This window comes from Mus musculus, chromosome 1 (assembly GCF_000001635.26).
Source record: "Mus musculus strain C57BL/6J chromosome 1, GRCm38.p6 C57BL/6J".
Taxonomy (NCBI): Eukaryota; Metazoa; Chordata; class Mammalia; order Rodentia; family Muridae; genus Mus; species Mus musculus.
In genome coordinates this window covers 193,466,296-193,485,685 of record NC_000067.6, presented here as the reverse complement: position 1 = coordinate 193,485,685, position 19,390 = coordinate 193,466,296, and the positions used below count along the sequence as shown (strand labels likewise).

At 43.4% G+C, this 19,390-nt stretch overlaps 1 long non-coding RNA gene and 1 pseudogene across 1 annotated transcript; both read right to left on the bottom strand.

The window, feature by feature from the left end:
* Positions 1–661: 661 nt before the first annotated feature.
* On the bottom strand, positions 662–6,883 carry Gm31753. The gene is made up of 3 exons (XR_373910.3): positions 6,510–6,883; positions 4,853–4,948; positions 662–786 (listed from the first exon to the last, which is right to left on the bottom strand). It is a non-coding gene; the product is annotated as a predicted gene, 31753 (long non-coding RNA).
* A 3,109-nt stretch (positions 6,884–9,992) lies between these two features.
* Gm38022 lies at positions 9,993–10,396 on the bottom strand (annotated as a pseudogene).
* Positions 10,397–19,390: the final 8,994 nt, after the last annotated feature.

The window sequence follows — 19,390 nt, the reverse complement described above, 5'->3', positions numbered from 1 at the left end:
TCAGAAGGACAGTGGAAGCTGCTGCACAATTTCAGCTTCAGACCTCATGTCCCTCAATCACCTGAGGCTGGCACATCATCCTCCTCGAGCGGCTGGCTGTTTATAACCTGAGCGTTGTCACGGCGTCCCCCAAGGAGCAGATACAATCAAAAGAGCAATAATCGTGTCCTGTGAGCTGGGATGAATAGCTTCATCTTCCAGGTCACGGGGGCAGTCATCCTCTAAAACCCACCACGGATTTGCCGCAATCCTTTTTCCATGGTGACACTTTTTCCTTGTCCTTTGCTCCTCACACTGCAGCCTGTATCTGAGAGACCCTGATTGGACTCTCTCGACATCTACAGAGAACCTGCTGATTCAGGAGAGAAGGGAGTTGCTGGTCTCCAAAGAGGGTTAGTTATCTCTTGCATGTTGCATCCTCACGGCTACCCTAGTCTCGGCATGCACATGCACGCATGTGCACGTACACCGAAGGGCTGAGTGAACACAGTAATGCCACTTTCTTACTAATTATATTACCCTTGCTGGTTATTATTAAGGTCTCGCTTCCAGGACATGGAGAAAGCCAACCACATAATGATCCAAGAGACAAATGGAGCGTGGCGCTGCAGTGACTGTGCAATGATAATGAGTTACATAAATCAAAAGTTCAGTAACTCACCTATCAGACCGAGCCGCAAAGAGGGATTCTTGGTTGCTGTAATTGTTTGATGATAGATTTTTAAAGAATAACTCTCATGTAGATGTCCCAGAGCTAGAGATCTGTTCCCCAAAGACAGGTACAAGCTGTTTGTGCAAATAAAGAACACAGTGGGGGCCATGTTACAAGAGCCTGGAGCTGAGTTTAGCTCTGCCTCTCCTTCTGTGGGAGAAGCCTCCATACCTGGAAGGGAGCCTCTCTCTCCCATTTGCTATCTGTATCCCTTAGACAAGAAGAAATGGGATTCCTCTGCCTTCTGCTTTACAAGAGGGGTGAACTACAGGCTTAATCAGCCAGCCATCCCCTTGCCCCCTCCTGGGGCTTCCTTGCTCTGTATCAAAGGACATGGGGTACTTTATGCACGATCACCACCATCACAGGTCCTAAGCCAGCCTGAGGCCTGAGATAACCCTCCCTCATGTCACCGGCCAATGTCATACACGGTAATTTTCCATTTATATTAAAAACATTTGAATTAGTAGCCCTTTTTTTTTGTTGGTGATTTGTGGGTTAATACTATCAAAGTTGCTATCATAAGTTGTTATCTTTGGAACCTATGAGGTTAGTAGTTCGCTTCATTCCAATTTTCCAATTGAATAAGTTAAAGGATAGGGATGTCCCTAGTGTCATACTCCAGCCTGGGCAAGAGAAGATCTAGTGGGATTGGCAGACAAAAATTGAGAGCCTCGGCATAGGTCTCCCTGGATAGGCAGTATGCAGACTGTGCACGCATGTATGTGTGTACATGTGCACGTTTGTGTGTGTACGTGTGCATGTGTCTATATAAGCATTTATTTATGTGCATGTGTTTATGGATTTATGTGTGTTTTTATAAAACACAACATGCTAGTCTCATGGACTAAGTCTTTGGATCACGCCATGGAAGGAAGAATGGTTAATATTAAGATCTCGCTTCCAGGACATGGAGATCCCCAAGAGTCAGGAAAAGAAGAACGGAGGTTACCAAACCTCATCCTTTCTCCTAGCTCAATGGTGTCTGCTTCCCTCTTCAAGCATGGATCCATCCACTTAAACCACAGGGAGAAAATAATAACACTAATCTTCACACAGAAAGAGACTGGCCAAGCATGAAGCAAGTTGGCACTGGCTCCCTTTAAAATGAGCAGATAAACAAACAAATGAGAGCTTGGAAGGAGGAGATGGTTTGTGAATGAAACAATGTTTTATTAAGTTGCTATTAAATTTCAATTGAACAGTGCTTGGGATACATAGGCAGGGACATATTCCTGAAACTAATTGGTTTTCCACATCTGCCTTGCTTCCTAATTGGACTAATTACTGCATGGTAGGATCATGTTTGCTGTACTACAGAAAGTAAGAAACCTTGATTTACAGCAAGGGGAGCAGCAATTAGAAGGAATTAATTCATAAAGCAACATCTAAATAAATCATATTATGAAAAGACAGCAATGTAATTATTGTGACTGGTGGAGGAACATCAAACTAAACCTCAAACCATGCTGCCGAATTCTCCCTGTCAACACATGGCTCTATTTCATGGAGCATGTACTACCTATTCTTAAGGCTTAATTGAGGTGCTGTGTCAAAAACAATACAGCCCAATACTCCTCTCCAGAGGTACAGGGAAAACCAGCAAGTTCTCACTACCTCCTATTTGTTCTCTGTCAGAATTAAATACGATCTCGTTACAACAGGGGTACTATGCGGCCACAATTTCAAAATGGGGCCTCTGCAAACTTAAGTGTCATTATCAATCTCCTTTTGACATCTGGTGGTGTTTGGAGGCCATAGCTAAGAGATCTTATTAGTAAGAAACACATGCTAAACTCCAATGTTTCAATAATTCATCTCCCCTTGCTCTGAGGTAGCAAAGGCCCTGCTGGCTTACACTCTCCGGTCCTCCCTTTATCTCTAGAACACATGTTACAGTTGAGGTGGCAGTGCACACAATACCTGTAATCCCAGTAGATAGGAGGCTGAGGCAGAAAGACTGTGAGCTTGAAGCAGCCAGAGTTGCACAGTGAGGAAGAGAAGAGGGGAAATGGAAGGGGGGAAGAAGAGAAGGGGAAGGAGAGAAGAAAAAGAAATAGCCCCATGGCGTTAGTTTCTTTGTGTGCTATGGTCTAACATTTGTGGTTTCCATACCCCAAATGTATTCCTTAAACCCTACTCAAAATGCAGATAACAATCTATGCTTCGCAGAGAGCCCAGGAGGACAAGGGCATAGTCTGTAAGCTAAGCATCATCTTGGCCTTACAAAACATCTCAAAAGTTAAGTTACTGTTACTATGATGTTGGAGTTAGGAGGCAGCCGTGACAGTGAGTTCTCATGACCTGATTAGTGTGCATCATAAAAGAGGCCCTGAAATGACCATCTGGAACCCAAAAGGTGACCTTCTCCAGACTTGAGCAAGCCACTACCTTGGTAGTGGACTTCCAAGCTCTGGAACTCAGAGGAATATGCCTCTGTTGTCTGTAAGCTACTGAGACCCCAGCAGTAGCCCCAGTGAGACTGACACACTCCACCCAAGCAATTTAAGGAGCTAGATTGGATTGATTTGACTTTCAGAGTTAAATCTGCTAATAAAGTTAAAGTAACAACCAGAAACTCCAGCAAATGTGACTTCTTCTGCAGGTTTCCCTGGTACATTTGGACCAGAGCATGAAATGCTTCCAGAGAGTCTCCAAACATTCTCACACAATGGCCCACAGAGAACACAATCCTTTTGTTTAACACTGGAGCAATCAGAATGGAGCTATCTGCAGTCAGAGGCAACTTGGGTTGTCAGATCCAGGTTTTAGCCAACACAGGCCTGCTCTGCCACCCATCAACTGAGAGAATCAATATCTTGAGGTACCATGGATGCTCACTGGAAACTCATCCTCAAAACTACATTCAACCTCAATGGTGCTACCTGCAGTGCAGCTGGATGAAGCCGTCTGATACTACCATTGCCCTGCACCACACTGCCCCAGCAGAGAGCTCCACTCACTATCCACTGCAAGGAACATATAAGAAAATCATCAGCAATGTAACCACACTCAGAGCTAGTACACATTACTGCCCTCTGAAGTGTGCCTTATCGCATGCACATTATTAAATCCAAAAGCCAAGTTTACTTGAGGGAAGAGCCTCACTTTGGAGAACATTGGAGAAATGGTCTCTTGGGAGACTATTTGGACTCCCATTTGGAATAAGTAGTTCTAGACCAAAAAAAAAAAAAAAAAAAAAAAAAAAAATCAACTCCTGGAGCCACCACCTAACCTAACTTACACAGTAGAAGAGTTTCTGGGACTGTGGAAGACAAACACCTTTAGAAATACATTTTATTTCAACTGTGTCTTAAGTACTTGAAGGTAAGGATATGTGTCTGACATTGGAGACAATGTTTCATATACCAACCTTTACAAAGTATGATTTTAAAACAGTGTTCAAGTGGTATACAAAGCTATCTGTGTATTGTAACAATTATGGGGTGTTATGTATTTTGCAAAGATTGTAGTTTCTATATCCTGCAAAGGGAAATATTTTTCCTAACTTGCTTTTATTTTGTAAGTAATAAAATCATTTTTTAAAAAGCCTAGTTGAAATATGTAAGCCTAAACATACTTCACCTCCATGGCTCAACATTTTCATCCTCAAAATGCAGATAACAATCTATGCTTCCTGGACAGCCCAGGAGGATGAGAGGATAGAGTCTGTAAAGAACAAAGCACCACTCTGGCCCCATAGCAACAAATCAGAAGATAAGTTACTGTTGCTCCATCTAATTTTCTTGATATGCTGTCTTCTCCTCCCCCAAAAACGCATGGGTGTGGATCAGCAGAGAAAACTGTCTGCCACCCACATTCAATTTCAAACAAATCCAGGATCCCCTGGATCAACTCCATTAGGGTTTTTGTGTCCCTTGGAGATGATTCCTTTTACAGGTACAGACAATATCCTTCCTCCTGTGCAACTTGTCCACCCTCAGCATCAGAGACCTGACCTAGAAGAGTGTCTCAGCAGGGCTGTCTGAGAAGGCTTGTTTTGAATTCTACTGCTCTATGCAGGCTCCTTAAATGCAAAGCAGTCTCTGCCCTGATCTTGTGAACCTCTATTCCACATAGATTTACTTAAAAAAAAATCACTTGAGAGCAGTTTGTTTTTAAATACTGATTTCATTTTACCTCCAGGCACTTCCTCCGGATGATGAAGACAAGCAAGAACCATCTCCTTGTGGTACAAATGATCGTGTATTCCACATTCCAATGTCTCTTTGGGTGCTGCAAGATTGTGTCAGTCATTAACCAATATAAATTGAAGTTGAATAAATGTGACCATGCCTACAAAAACTTCAGTGGTGTCAAATAATACAAAGAATGAAGACTCTAAGTTTGCTTTCATGGAGCCAAGGGACTTCAAGCTCCTTAGAAATTTCTGGGTGACACATTTCTCAGTCCACATGCCTGTGCTGTTAGAAGCAGCTGAACCGGGTAGTGGCTCACCCTTGTAATTTCAGCACTGGGGAGGTAAAGGCAAGAGGATTTCCTGGAAGTTTGAATTTGAGGCCAACCTGGTCTATAGAGTGAGTTTCAAATCAGATAGGACTACATAGTCTCCAGGAGAGATATAGGGGAGAGAAGGAGGGAGGGAGGGAGGGAGGGAAGGAAAAAGAGAGGGAGGGACGAAAGAATAAAAGGAAGGAAAGGAAAAATAAAGACAGACAGACAGAGGCAGGGGGTGTATAGGAGGCACAAAGCAGTAGAAATGATTCCAGATTCTCAGGTGTCTAGGACAATCCATTTGGAAAACATTCTTGCATGAGTACCTCCCACCCCCAGCTGGTGTTCCTTTGATGCTCTGTTGTCCTACACCACTGAGCTGGGCTCCATCATCTTGTATGGTAGAGAACAAGCATAGGAAGGTGGGGAGAAAATGTTTCTGCCCAACACTCCATAGATTCCTCTATCCAAAAGCACAGCTTCAGATAATTTCTATACCAGTGAGTGTGATATGAGGGATCATCTCAGACAGGTAGACAGGGATATCTCCTGACCTACGATGCATATGTAACAGCAAAGACACATGGCATTTGTTCCCCTGAGTAGCTGAGAGATAATGCCACTCCAGACAGACACAAACCAGGAAAGTCAGAGGTTTGTTCAACACCAATTGTTTGCCTGCTTTCTCCTCCTAAGCCCATGAAAGCTCTTGCTTCCTTCATGCTGCGTGACTTTTTTTATTGGGATAATTTATTATTCACAGCTGGGTACACCTAGCCACATAACTCATTCTGATTCTCATTGTCATAAAACCCAGGGAAACACTCATGTAATAGTCACCTAATGCTTTGGCAACTCAACACCTTCAACTTTTGTCTGCAAAAATCTCTTGTCTATGCCACGGGGATGTGCGTTAATAGAGGAAATTGTATAAACTATGAAAGGGAAAGAGGATTAAAAATTAAGGAAGTGCAGAGATGAATAAGACCTAATGGAATTCAATTTTCTGAAGGGCAGTAATCAAATTCTCACTTGAAAATTTCTGAAATTTGCTGTAGATCTAAGTTCTCATATTTCTTAAATTATATGAAAAACAAGTACAAAAGAATGCAAACACTTTGCAAAGAAGCCAATGACTGCTACAGATACCCAAATTACAATATTCTAAGAGCTGCAGAGATGGCTAAACAGCTTAAAACTGCCAGTAAGTCTAGATCCAGTTTAGATATGATGGAAATTTGTAGCAAGGTCATAATCACATGCTGTAGCAAACCCGGGAATGGGGAGAGTTAGTTCAAACATCAAGCTGTGTGCATAAGAAAGGTTTTTTAAAATGGCTTACTGTTCAGTTCAACAGGTCTATTCGAAGGAAAGCCATCTAACACGCCAGGGTGGGAATTCATAAACATCTGAAAGAAACCTTGGTGACCATAGTTTTAATGTGAGAAACTGAAGAAGACAGGGACATCTGCCACAGGGTGATGGTCTTCACTGTCAATGTGACGGGATTTAGAAATCACCTAGAAGTGGCATCTCTGTGGGTGTCTATGAGGACATTTCCAGAGAACTTTAACTGAGGAGAGGAGACACCTGGGCTGGGATCCTACACCACCTAAGATGGTGGGGGCTGAGCACCAGCATCCATTTCTCTGAGCTTTATGACTGTGGAGACAATGTGACCTCACACACCTGTCACCACAGTTAGGGCCCCTCCCCCCTTCCCATAAGAGGATGACTAAACCAGCCCCACCTTCTCTAAGTTGCCTTTGTCAGGTGTTTCACCCTAGCAACTAGAAAATAAACACAACCAAGTTGGAAATGGGAAGGAAAGAGGCTAGAGCAAGGGCCAAGGTAGGAGGTGAAACAAACAGAAATCTTCATGAGAGAGGGAAGTGTTTCCTCTGCCTTATCTCAGGTTGTCCAGCAAAGGCCCTGGGAACTAGGCTAGCAAAAGACAAATTAACAATAGAACAATGCATTGCATCAAAAATCCTGGTAACTCATAGTTTACAGTGAGGTTGTGTCCTGATAAATCCATCATAACCTGGAAACATCATTAAGTGGAAAATGCAATTTAATGCATCTAATTTACCAGATGTCAGAGCTTAGCCTGGCCTGCCTGAATGTGATCAGAGCATCAGAACGGTGCTCAATTGGGCCAAAGCATCTCTCACAAAGCCTATTTTATAATAAAGTGTTTCACGGGGCATGTAATTTTCCTGAATACGGTACTGAAATGACAAAAAGAAAAGAAAAGAAAAAAGAAATAGCCACACGTTACACGTCATACCATACAGCAAAAGCATTTAAGTCAAGTCAAACTCATAAACTGGGGCTCTTGGTTCCTTTCCACCATGCTTGGATCTTACTTGAGCCAGACTCTGGTAACAAATGACGGATCAGCAAGAGAAAAACAAGTTTTAAAACATGTATGGGAGATACCTAGAAAACTAAGAAAATCCCACAGGTTGCTCTGAATTTATCCTTAAACAGTCTGCTGAAGCAAAGCTTGAGAGGTGGGGGGCTGCTTCCTGGCAAGCAGGGGATGGGCTGTGGAGATTTACATCTGTTGCTTTCTGCTTTCTGTACTATCAAGAAAGCTAGAGATTGAAGGTTTGGCTGCAGCTTTTCCGTACAGTGTGCACACAACATGCGTAAAAGCCTAGTAGCTTCCATCCCCAGCACCACAGAGAAAAGTGTGTAATGATTTAGACTTATCTCTCTCTTCCTGGAGAGAAGAGGCAAGCTCATGAACAAGGACTGTTTTACAGAGTAAACTTCTCTCACAGAAAGGAGGGGTTTTATTGGCTTTCTTCTCTCTGTCTCTGTCTCTTCCTTCCTACTGTAAAGACAGGAGGAACCCAAGCCACATACAGTGGCTACACACAACCTATCTCAGTCCTCAGCTTTGGCTAGGGTCTTAGCCCTCAGACAGCAGCAGCCCCATGCTATGAGTGGGAGGGTCAGTCATCCTTCCCATAACTTTGCCCCTCACTGAGAGTGGACAGGTCTTTGACTCAACTCCTCCTGTGAGCAGGTGGGCCATCAGATGACTCAGCCCCTTACTGTGAATAGGTCAACAGATGACTCTGCCCCTTGGTGTGAGTAGGTCATCAGATGACTCCACCCCTCACTGTTACCTGATCCCTTTCACCAAGTCTTCCAGCCAAGGCCCCAAACCTTGTACAACGTAGGAAATGTCCAGCTGACATTCTTGGCCTGTGGGTTGTGAGAGCAGAGTAAATGATTCTTTTATGCCCACAAGTTTTAGACTAACTTATTAGGTATCCATAGTAACTGGAATATCATCTTAATGAAAACAGGCTTTATAATAACAGGTCTTTGTAGCTTTTTACGTTCACGGCTCAGTCCCCAGTGGGGTTCATGTTGCCTCTCTAACCTTATAGAAAGGCAAGGTTCCCTGATTAAAAGGCAGAGCCAGCTGCAGGGAAAGCTGCATTGAACTCCAGACCTTTTCAGTTTTCCTTCCATTTCATCCCCTTCCCTGCTATACTGCACGCAGAGGTACACGCACGTAGGCCAGTCACACACAGCTGGGGACTTGGGTATCAGTGTATGCAGTTCCGTGATCCAGCTGCCTGGCTTCCATCCTGGAGATCTGCTTAATTTGAGAAATAGACCCGAATTTCTGAATTAGTCAAGTCTTTAAACCAATGCCAGGTACAGCAGGCAGTGAGTGTTCACCATGATGATGAACATAATGGGGATTCATTATGCCCGAGCCCCCACTTTAGAAGGACCTAATCTTGAACATTTAAGTGTTTACCCAGAAGTGTATGAAACCACAAGTAGACAGGTACTGAGCCTGTGCCCGCCCTTCAGAGCATGCTTAGGACCTCATCTGAATGATATTCCTAACTCAGATCACAGAAGTATGTGCATTCACATCAAGACAGGCACCATGCCTGTGCCCTTATCTCTAGATGACGTTCAGGGTGTCAAGATCCTAGGGCTATCTCAACACATGACTCCAAATATGTTTGAGTGATACAAATGGCTACACCATGGTCTTTCATCCTAGGAGTGAACTACGTGTTGGCACTACACTATGTGGCCCGCAGGCAGTAAACACTTGATTTCTTGTATGAGCTATGGACACACCTGCCCTGCAAGCTCAGGGTTCTCCCTAGTACGTGCAGGGCCTTTTCAGATAGAGCTGGATGGAGAGAGAGGGGAAATGATCCTGCACTGGAGCCAGGGAAACCTAATCATAGTGTCAGTCTTGCCACAGTTGGTGAATATCGTCAACAGGATCTAGACTCACCTAGAAGACAAACCTCTGACCACATCTTTGAGGGATTTTCTATATTGGATTAATTGAGCTGGAAAGACCATTCTATGGGCTATCTCCAAGCTGAATAAAAAGTAGAAAGAGAGATGAGTACCAGCATTCATCTCTCTGCTCCTGACTGTGGATATGGGCTGCCCCGCATACCTGCCAGCATGCCTTTCCCATGAGATCCGGTGGAGTGTTCCATCATTATGAATAAGAGCCCAGAGGATGAGAATACAGCAACAAGGTGCATCTACAGGTAGGAACTGCTGACTACCAAGTACTCGGATCCAAGACTTCCCAACCTCAGAGGCTGTTGTTTGGATACTACTCAGTGAGTTGCTCTTGCTGTAGTAGCCCAGACTACCATAAGAGCCACAGGGCTCATACCTGCTGCTCTCAAGCCACTGAGTAAGGCGTGTTATCCAGTCTATGTAGTAGGGACAGACAACATTTCTGGGGATAAAAAAAAAAAAACAGTGATTACTCTTTTTTAATAATAATATTATTAATGATAAAAACAAAATGTACCTAAAAGCGAAGCTTCTAGAAAAACCATTTGTTCTTCCCTGTCTTGTATCACTCCTCAAACTTGACCTTGGCCTCCCGCCTGGCCTTGTGTTTCAAAGCTGGGTCCCTGAACACATCCTTGTTGACAACAGTCTTGTCCAAGAGGATAGCTGCAGAGTACCTTGTGGGCATAAGGTGGTTGTAGCTCTAAACTTTCACAAAGGACTTGATCTTGGATCACTTGGCAATTTTCTTCTTGCCCATAGCAGCTGTCACTTTTTGGGGATAACAGTCAATTCCAGTCACCACGGCATGGCTGTAAGGGCATGCCATGGTCAATGTTCTTCACGATGACGGCTTTGCATCCAGAGTAGAATCCAGCCAGGACCAGCACCACTTTCCCCGGGCTTCATGTACTTGCCCATTTAAACAGCAAGGAGCAGGTACCCAAAAGAAAGGCGCAATTATTCTTAATATTCAGAAAAACAAGTCTCTTCATCCTTCTTAGCCCTGTTTTTCCTGTTCTGTCATGGAAACCCTATAACCTGGAGCCGCACTTGGGCATGCTTTTTAAATAACACCTAACTAGGTTATTTAAATAACAGCTAACTAGGTTATTTGGGGGAAGAAAGAAGTGGGATGCCAATGTTTAGTGGTGACAAATGCAATATAACTAAAGAGAAGAAGTCTCATTCCTTGTCATAGACTCAGTTCCAAATATTAGAAGAAAAGTCTTCAGACATGCAGATGAAAAAGCTCAGAGTGGGGGGTCACAGATACTGTCCCCTGAAATCCTCTATTCTGTCCCTGATCCTGCAAGAAGAACTAACAAAGGAAGCTTAATAGGAAGCATGTACAGTTTATGTGAAATTAAAAGTGTTCTTTGTTTCAGGCTACATGTTCTGGGTGGTTTTATGTCAACTTGACATGGATGGGCTAGAGCCATCAGAGAGGAGGAATCCTCAACTGAGAAAATGCCTCCTGTGATCTGGCTATAGACAAGTCTGAAGGGCATTCTCTTACTTAGTGATCAATGGGGGAGGGCCCAGCCCATTGTGGGTGCCACCTCTGAGCTCATGTCCTGATTTCCTTCAACAGTGATATAGAAATGAAAAACAAACCCTTCCTCCCCTTGTTTGTTTGTTTGTTTTTGTTGTTGCTGCTGTTGTTTTCCCAGACAGTGTTTCACTGTGCAGCCCTGGCTATCCTGGAACCTACTTTGTAGACCAGGTTGGCCTCGAACTCAGAAATCCACCTGCCTCTGCCTCCCAAGTGCTGGAATTGAAGGCATGCGCCACCACTCCCTGGCCCTCCCCCTTGCTTTTTTACCTAGTGTTTCTTTGCAGCAGTAGAAACTCTTACTGGGACAAGCTGGTACCAGAAGTGGGGTATTGCTGTGACAGATATGAGGATGTTGTTTTGGGAGGATTGTGGAAGGACTTTGGAACTTTCTGAAAAAAAAAAAAAAGCCATTGAGTGTTCGATGCTTGAAAGATATGAATGTTGAGGGCATTGCAGATAGATGATGGCGGCCTAGCTTATGAAGTTTCAGAGGGAAGTTGTTCTGGTTACTGAGGCTGAAGAATCAGCTGTGATGAACAAGATACCAGTACTATTAAAGTGAAACCTTTGCTTTTCTGAGATACTTGAGACTGGTCAGCTGAAGCTGAGAAATTAGTGGTGGTTAACAAGAGACCAGCATCATTGAATTAAAATCTTCTGGGAAGTGTTTCCTGGGAGTACACAGAAGATGGTTCCAGGGTCGGCTAAGGTTGTACATCATGCTGGCAGCCAAACTTGGTAGTTAAGGTGGCACTAGTTTTGAAAGAATGAAGGGATCATGGAGAACAACTGAGGCTTGGCACTGTGAAAGGTCAGGAGAGTCCACTGGAGAAGCTGCAGCCTCAGAAGCAGTTGAAGGCATGGGATTTAAAGGGTCAATATAGAGAAGTTGAGACTTGACACCATGAAGAGAGCCTATGAGAGACTATTGGTGAATGTGAAGCCCAGTTACAACAGAGGACTCCAGCGTTGTAGAGATGCCAGCGCTATGGGATGACCATCAAGGACAGCAGCAACAGTGGAGTGAGCCAGACAGAGCCTAGAAAACCAGTTGTGTGTGCTGCAAAGGGAGGAGCTGGAGAAGTGACCCAACCTTTGGAGGAGCCCAGACGTTCATGAGTGGATCCCAAACATTGGACAATGTGCTGTTTATGCAGCTGGGATTTGGTTTTGCCTTGTCCAGATTGTGAATGTTCATTCCCTGGTCCTTACTTTTTGAAGTAAAGAAGTATTTAACTTAAAGTCGATTTTATTGTTGTTGTTGTTGTTTACAGAAATTCATAATTGAGAAATTTCAAACATTTTTTGTTTGTTTGTTTTTGTTTTGTTTTTCAAGACAGGGTTTCTCTGTATAGCCCTGGCTGTCCTGGAACTCACTTTGTAGACCAGGTTAGCCTCAAACTCAGAAATCTGCCTGCCTCTGCCTCCAGAGTGCTAGGATTAAAGGGGTGCACCACCACACCTGGCTGAAATTTCAAACTTTTAAAAAAGATTTGGGATTTTGGTTTGGTTTGGTTTTGGTTTGGTTGTTTTTGACAGTGTATGTGTTAAAGGAACTGAATTTTTAATGCATTTGAATTTGTAAAGTCTGTGGAGCTTTTAAAGTTATTTATGATTTTAATATGAGATTCTGGGGATGGATGAGAAACGAAAGGTGACTTAATGGTGATGTGTCTATATGTCAAGGTGACAAGGGATCAGTTGTGCTGGCTAGTTTTATGTCAGCTTGGCACAAGCTAGGATCATCAGAGAGGAGGGAGCCTCTATTGAGAAAATGCCTCCATAAGATCAGGCAAGCTTGTAGGGCATTTTCTTAATTAGTGATCAATGCAGGAGGGCTCAACCCTTTGTGAATGGTGTCACCCCTGGCCTCTATAAGTAGGTTGAGTAAGTCATGGTGAGCAAGCCAATAGGCAGCTCTGCTACATGGCCTCTGCATCAGCTCCTACCTCCAGGTTCCTTCCCTGTTTGAGTTCCTGTTGTGATTTTGACAGTGATATAAAAGTATAAGCCAAATAAACCCTTTTCTCCCCAACTTGATTTTTGTCCATGGTGTTTCATCGCAGCAATAGAAACTAAAACTAAGACGGTTCAGGACTTTATGAAAAGTAAAAAGAAAAGTTTTACTCCTGACCCCAACACACATAAAAAAAAAACACAGATATATATATATAATATATATATATTGGATTGGAAAAGGAATTTTTTTTCCTTAAAACTACAATTTTAATTTAAAATCTATATCATTTTAATAATAAACAATATTTTCTCTTATATTTGGAATCTGTATTCTGGACTGCTGCTTATTTTTTTCTTGATTTTTCTTATTTCTTTCTTTTTTTTATTACATATTTTCCTCAATTACATTTCCAATGCTATCCCAAAAGTCCCCCATATCCTCCCCCCCACTTCCCTACCCACTCATTCCCATTTTTTTTGGCCCTGGCGTTCCCCTGTACTGGGGCATATACAGTTTGCATGTCCAATGGGCCTCTCTTTCCAGTGATGGCCGACTAGGCCATCTTTTGATACATATGCAGCTAGAGTCAAGAGCTCCGGGGTACTGGTTAGTTCATAATGTTGTTCCACCTATAGGGTTGCAGATCCCTTTAGCTCCTTGGGTACTTTCTCTAGCTCCTCCATTGGGAGCCCACACAGATAGTTTTTTATACCATCAGAGAAAAATTGGGAAATGTGTAAAGGAATGTTCAGATAAAGGAGGGAGCAAGCAAACCACTGGCAGAAATGTGTTAAGCCACTGATAGTGCAATACATAGACTCCTTTCTTCAATATAGGGGTACAGATATGACCTTTCAAGATAGAATATAATTGTATCTTATATCGTGGGTATCCTAGGTTTTGGGCTAGTATCCACTTATCAGTGAGTACATATTGTGTGAGTTCCTTTGTGATTGTGTTACCAAACTCAGGATGATGCTCTCCAGGTCCATCCATTTGGCTAGGAATTTCATAAATTCATTCTTTTTAATAGCTGAGTAGTACTCCATTGTGTAGATGTACCACATTTTCTGTATCCATTCCTCTGTTGAGGGGCATCTGGGTTCTTTCCAGTTTCTGGCTATTATAAATAAGGCTGCTATGAACATAGTGGAGCATGTGTCCTTCTTACCAGTTGGGGCTTCTTCTGGATATATGCCCAGGAGAGGTATTGCTGGATCCTCCGGTAGTACTATGTCCAATTTTCTGAGGAACCGCCAGATTGATTTCCAGAGTGGTTGTACAAGCCTGCAATCCCACCAACAATGGAGGAGTGTTCCTCTTTCTCCACATCCTCGCCAGCATCTGCTGTCACCTGAATTTTTGATCTTAGCCATTCTCACTGGTGTGAGGTGGAATCTCAGGGTTGTTTTGATTTGCATTTCCCTGATGATTAAGGATGTTGAACATTTTTTCAGGTGCTTCTCTGCCATTCGGTATTCCTCAGGTGAGAATTCTTTGTTCAGTTCTGAGCCCCATTTTTTAAGGGGGTTATTTGATTTTCTGAGGTCCACCTTCTTGAGTTCTTTATATATGTTGGATATTAGTCCCCTATCTGATTTAGGATAGGTAAAGATCCTTTCCCAGTCTGTTGGTGGTCTTTTTGTCTTATAGACAGTGTCTTTTGCCTTGCAGAAACTTTGGAGTTTCATTAGGTCCCATTTGTCAATTCTCGATCTTACAGCACAAGCCATTGCTGTTCTGTTCAGGAATTTTTCCCCTGTGCCCATATCTTCAAGGCTTTTCCCCACTTTCTCCTCTATAAGTTTCAGTGTCTCTGGTTTTATGTGAAGTTCCTTGATCCACTTAGATTTGACCTTAGTACAAGGAGATAAGTATGGATCGATTCGCATTCTTCTACATGATAACAACCAGTTGTGCCAGCACCAATTGTTGAAAATGCTGTCTTTCTTCCACTGGATGGTTTTGGCTCCCTTTTCGAAGATCAAGTGACCATAGGTGTGTGGGTTCATTTCTGGGTCTTCAATTCTATTCCATTGGTCCACTTGTCTGTCTCTATACCAGTACCATGCAGTTTTTATCACAATTGCTCTGTAGTAAAGCTTTAGGTCAGGCATGGTGATTCCACCAGAGGTTCTTTTATCCTTGAGAAGAGTTTTTGCTATCCTCGGTTTTTTGTTATTCCAGATGAATTTGCAAATAACACCCATGGAAGGAGTTACAGAAACAAAGTATGGAGCTGAGATGAAAGGATGGACCATGTAGAGACTGCCATATCCAGGGATCCACCCCATAATCAGCTTCCAAATGCTGACACCATTGCATACACTAGCAAGATTTTACTGAAAGGACCCAGATGTAGCTGTCTCTTGTGAGACTATGCCGGGGCCTAGCAAACACAGAAGTGGATGCTCACAGTCAGCTAATGGATGGATCACAGGGCTCCCAATGGAGGAGCTAGAGAAAGTACCCAAGGAGCTAAAGGGATCTTCAACCCTATAGGTGGAACAACATTATGAACTAACCAGTACCCCTGAGCTCTTGACTCTAGCTGCATATGTATCAAAAGATGGCCTAGTCGGCCATCACTGGAAAGAGAGGCCCATTGGACACGCAGACTTTGTGTGCCCTGGTACAGGGGAACGCCAGGGCCAAAGGGGGGGAGTGGGTGGGTAGGGGAGTGGGGGTGGGTGGGTAAGGGGGACTTTTGGTATAGCATTGGAAATGTAAATGAGCTAAATACCTAATAAAAAATGAAAAAAAAAAAGATAGAATATAAAAGTGTTCACAGAATGGTGAGATGTCTCTGTGAGTAACAGCACTTGTCCCTCAAGCCTGGAGACCTGTACTTGATCCCTGGAACCCAAAGAGAAGAGAACATCTCCCCATGCATCCTATATCTGTGGGAAGGAGCAAGGGGTCTCACCTCTTTTATAGAGGGCATTTATGGCACTTACTCTAAGAGGGCAGAGCCCCCAAGACTTCCATAAGCATCCTGGCTCCTGTCATTACCTTGGGAGCTGGGGTTTCACCACGAGGATTTGGAAAGCATTGACATTTTACAGATGCCAAATGTGAGGCCATACAGGCTTTCCTACAGCCACTCAGTGGAACAGGAACCAAGCCTATGTTCCAACCCATCCCAAGGTGTAACTTCTTTTGAGCCATCTATCCTTAGCATTCAGGGAAGGGCTGAAGCAGCAAGAACACAGCAAATATGTGCTAGAAGAGAGAGCATTAGAAATACAATGAGTCAGCTCTCCTTAGACTGCAGAGCTCCAGGGGACACTAGAACAAGCAAGGAGCTATTTAGAATAATACTGTTACAGAGATCTCTACCTTCTCCTGGTCTTCCTGATCCTCATGATATTTGCCAAAAAATTCAAATGATAAACCAGACTGTAGTGTACAAAATAGTTTATTACAAAGCAAAGTGAAGCATCTTCAAAAATGACAGTGGACAATGGCCAAAGGGGCCACTGGGCCAACCTTATGCCTAGGTAGACTTTTTATTATTTGTTAAAGTTTCTGGAACAGACAGCTTTCTGCTTGGGTGATTGACAATCCCATTTGGATTAACTCTTATGGTATTATATCTTTGTTCGTTACCAGAATGCCCCTGGCTAGAGAGTAATTTCATGATCTTTGGGGGAAGTATGTCATGTCTCCCTCCAGGGCCAGAAATGACTGAGTGTTCAATCTTTGACCAATAATCAGAGTCCTCTTGTCCCAGCTCCTAGTATTTAAGCTGAAGACAAGGGAGGGGTCCATCCCAAGTGACCACCCAGGTGCTGATATCTGACTACCTAGCAATACAAGATGAGGATGTGAGCAGAGGTGCGGGAACCACACTGGGATGTAGAAGGAGTGAGGAACATGGAGAGGTCCTGGTGAAGAAGGCACACCATTCTCTGAGGTCCGGCTGAGCCTGCATCTTCTCTCCACATCTTTCCTTGTGTTTCAGTAACGTTGAGATTGGGTTATTGTCTACTCTAAGTTACCCTATACTGTGTCAAGTCCTAAGAGACTTGTGTCAAGTCCTAAGGGACTCCACTTTATAAGTAGCATTTAATTCCATGTTGAGGGAGAAGGATCAATGTGGCCGGTGATTAGATCCACAAACAACACCATCTGTCAGACAATACAGATCCAGCAAAGATTAATAAGTGACTAGTTTATGGGATTAGAAAGGGAGCAATCCTATAAGTTTATTGTGGGGATGAAACTATAGAGGCAGAGGTGGAGGGTGTATTAAAATCATACCAGGAGAATAAGATTCAGGATCGTATAAAACTCACCAGCTGAGTAAAGGGTTTAACTCTCAGACCTGGACCCCTGAAATGATGAACACCTAGCACTCTGATGGCATGGCCCCATACCAACCTACCATTTGACACCTGGTGTGTGTGAGAGACCAACTTTCCTTAGACTCCTACTGTTGATTCAAACTACTCAGCTGCCTGCCTGTCCACCATTAACCTATCTAGATCTGATCCTCCATTCCTCACTCCTGACCCATCTCCTGTTCTAAGCCTGCTCTGACCTTTTACCTTTCAGCTGAATCATGCTCTCCAGGAGTCCTGGCAGCAGTTTGCCCACCCTGAAAACTCCTGATGTCTGCAGCAGCAACATTTAACTTATATTCATCCTGATAGATAGATAGATAGATAGATAGATAGATAGATAGATAGATAGACAGGATGTTCCTTGGCACTTAAAAGCAATGCCTCATGAAACTCAAGAAGAACAAAGACCAAAGTGTGGACACTTTGCCCCTTCTTAGAATTGGGAACAAAACACCCATGGAAGGAGTTACAGAGACAAAGTTTAGAGCTGTGATGAAAGGATGGACCATCTAGAGTCTGCCATATCCGGGGATCCATCCCATAATCAGCTTCCAAACGCTGACACCATTGCACACACTAGCAAGATTTTGCTGAAAGGACCCAGATAGAGCTCTCTCTTGTGAGACTATGCCGGGGCCTAGCAAACACAGAAGTGGATGCTCACAGTCAGCTATTGGATGGATCACAGGGCCCCCAATGGAAGAGCTAGAGAAAGTACCCAAGGAGCTAAAGGGATCTGCAACCCTATAGGTGGAACAACATTATGAACTAACCAGTACCCCTGAGCTCTTGACTCTAGCTGCATATGTATCAAAAGATGGCATAGTCAGCCATCACTGGAAAGAGAGGCCCATTGGACTTGCAAACTTTATATGCCCCAGTACAGGGGAATGCCAGGGCCAAAAAGTGGGAGTGGGTGGGTAGGGGAGTGGTGGGGAGGGTATGGGGGACTTTTGGGATAGCATTGGAAATGTAAATGAGGAAAATACCTAATTAAAAAAAAGCAATGCCATTTACTTACTTACTTACTTACACACACACACACACACACACACACACACACACACTGAATTCACTATATGTTGTGTGAATATGAGAATACTAATAATTAAGATTAGAATAAAGAATTTGCATTTGCCTTGGCCAGGCTACCAAAACGGGTAGATTTTTTTGACAAATTGCTACCATTGAAACAGTTAAGCCTTGTGAATTAATCATTATTCAATAAATTCTGACACTGTGAGAAGACACAAACTTGTTCCCCTAAGCTTTTGGCATAGCATGCTCATGACAAGTGGTGCAGAACACAGGTCATGAAGAACTTTGCAGCTTTCTTAAAACACCCTTGTCTGCCTTCTGTTACACATGTGGCAACATTGTCTGTCTTCTGTTACACATGTGGCAACATTATCTTCCTTCTGAACTAGTGATCTTTCTAAGAGCTCTAACTCACCAGCTTCTCGTGCACTGCAACTCTCCTGTCCTGCACGCCTTTAATTCCAGCACTCGGGAGGCAGAGGCAGGCAGATTTCTGAGTTCGAGGTCAGCCTGGTCTACAAAGTGAGTTCCAGGACAGCCAGGGCTATACAGAGAAACCCTGTCTCGAAAAACCAAAGGGGAAAAAAACAAAACAAAACAAAACAAAAAAAAATCTTCTACTTCTTCATCAAATAATTCCTCCTGCAGGCAAGCAAGGAGAGCTGCCCTTGACTAGAGAAAACCTTTTATGATTACATTTTGAAGAGGGGTGGAGTAGGACTCCTCCTGGGAGGAGAAAGTGAGGGGTTTTGTAGTTATTTGTAGAAAGGAAGGCAGTCTTCTCTGTACTCTGGATGTTCCTTGGCACTTAAAAGCAATGCCATTTACTTACAAATTACAGTGGTCTTGATGCAAATGAGCCACTCCAGGACTGTTTCCTCTATCCCAGATTAGCTAAGAAGTGGTGGAGAAATTGACCAAGGATGCAGGATGCTGAGCCTGACCTGAGGTCTATTAAAATCAAGCTCCTGGTTTAATTATTCCCATTTCTGAAGCAAGATGCAATTAGAACC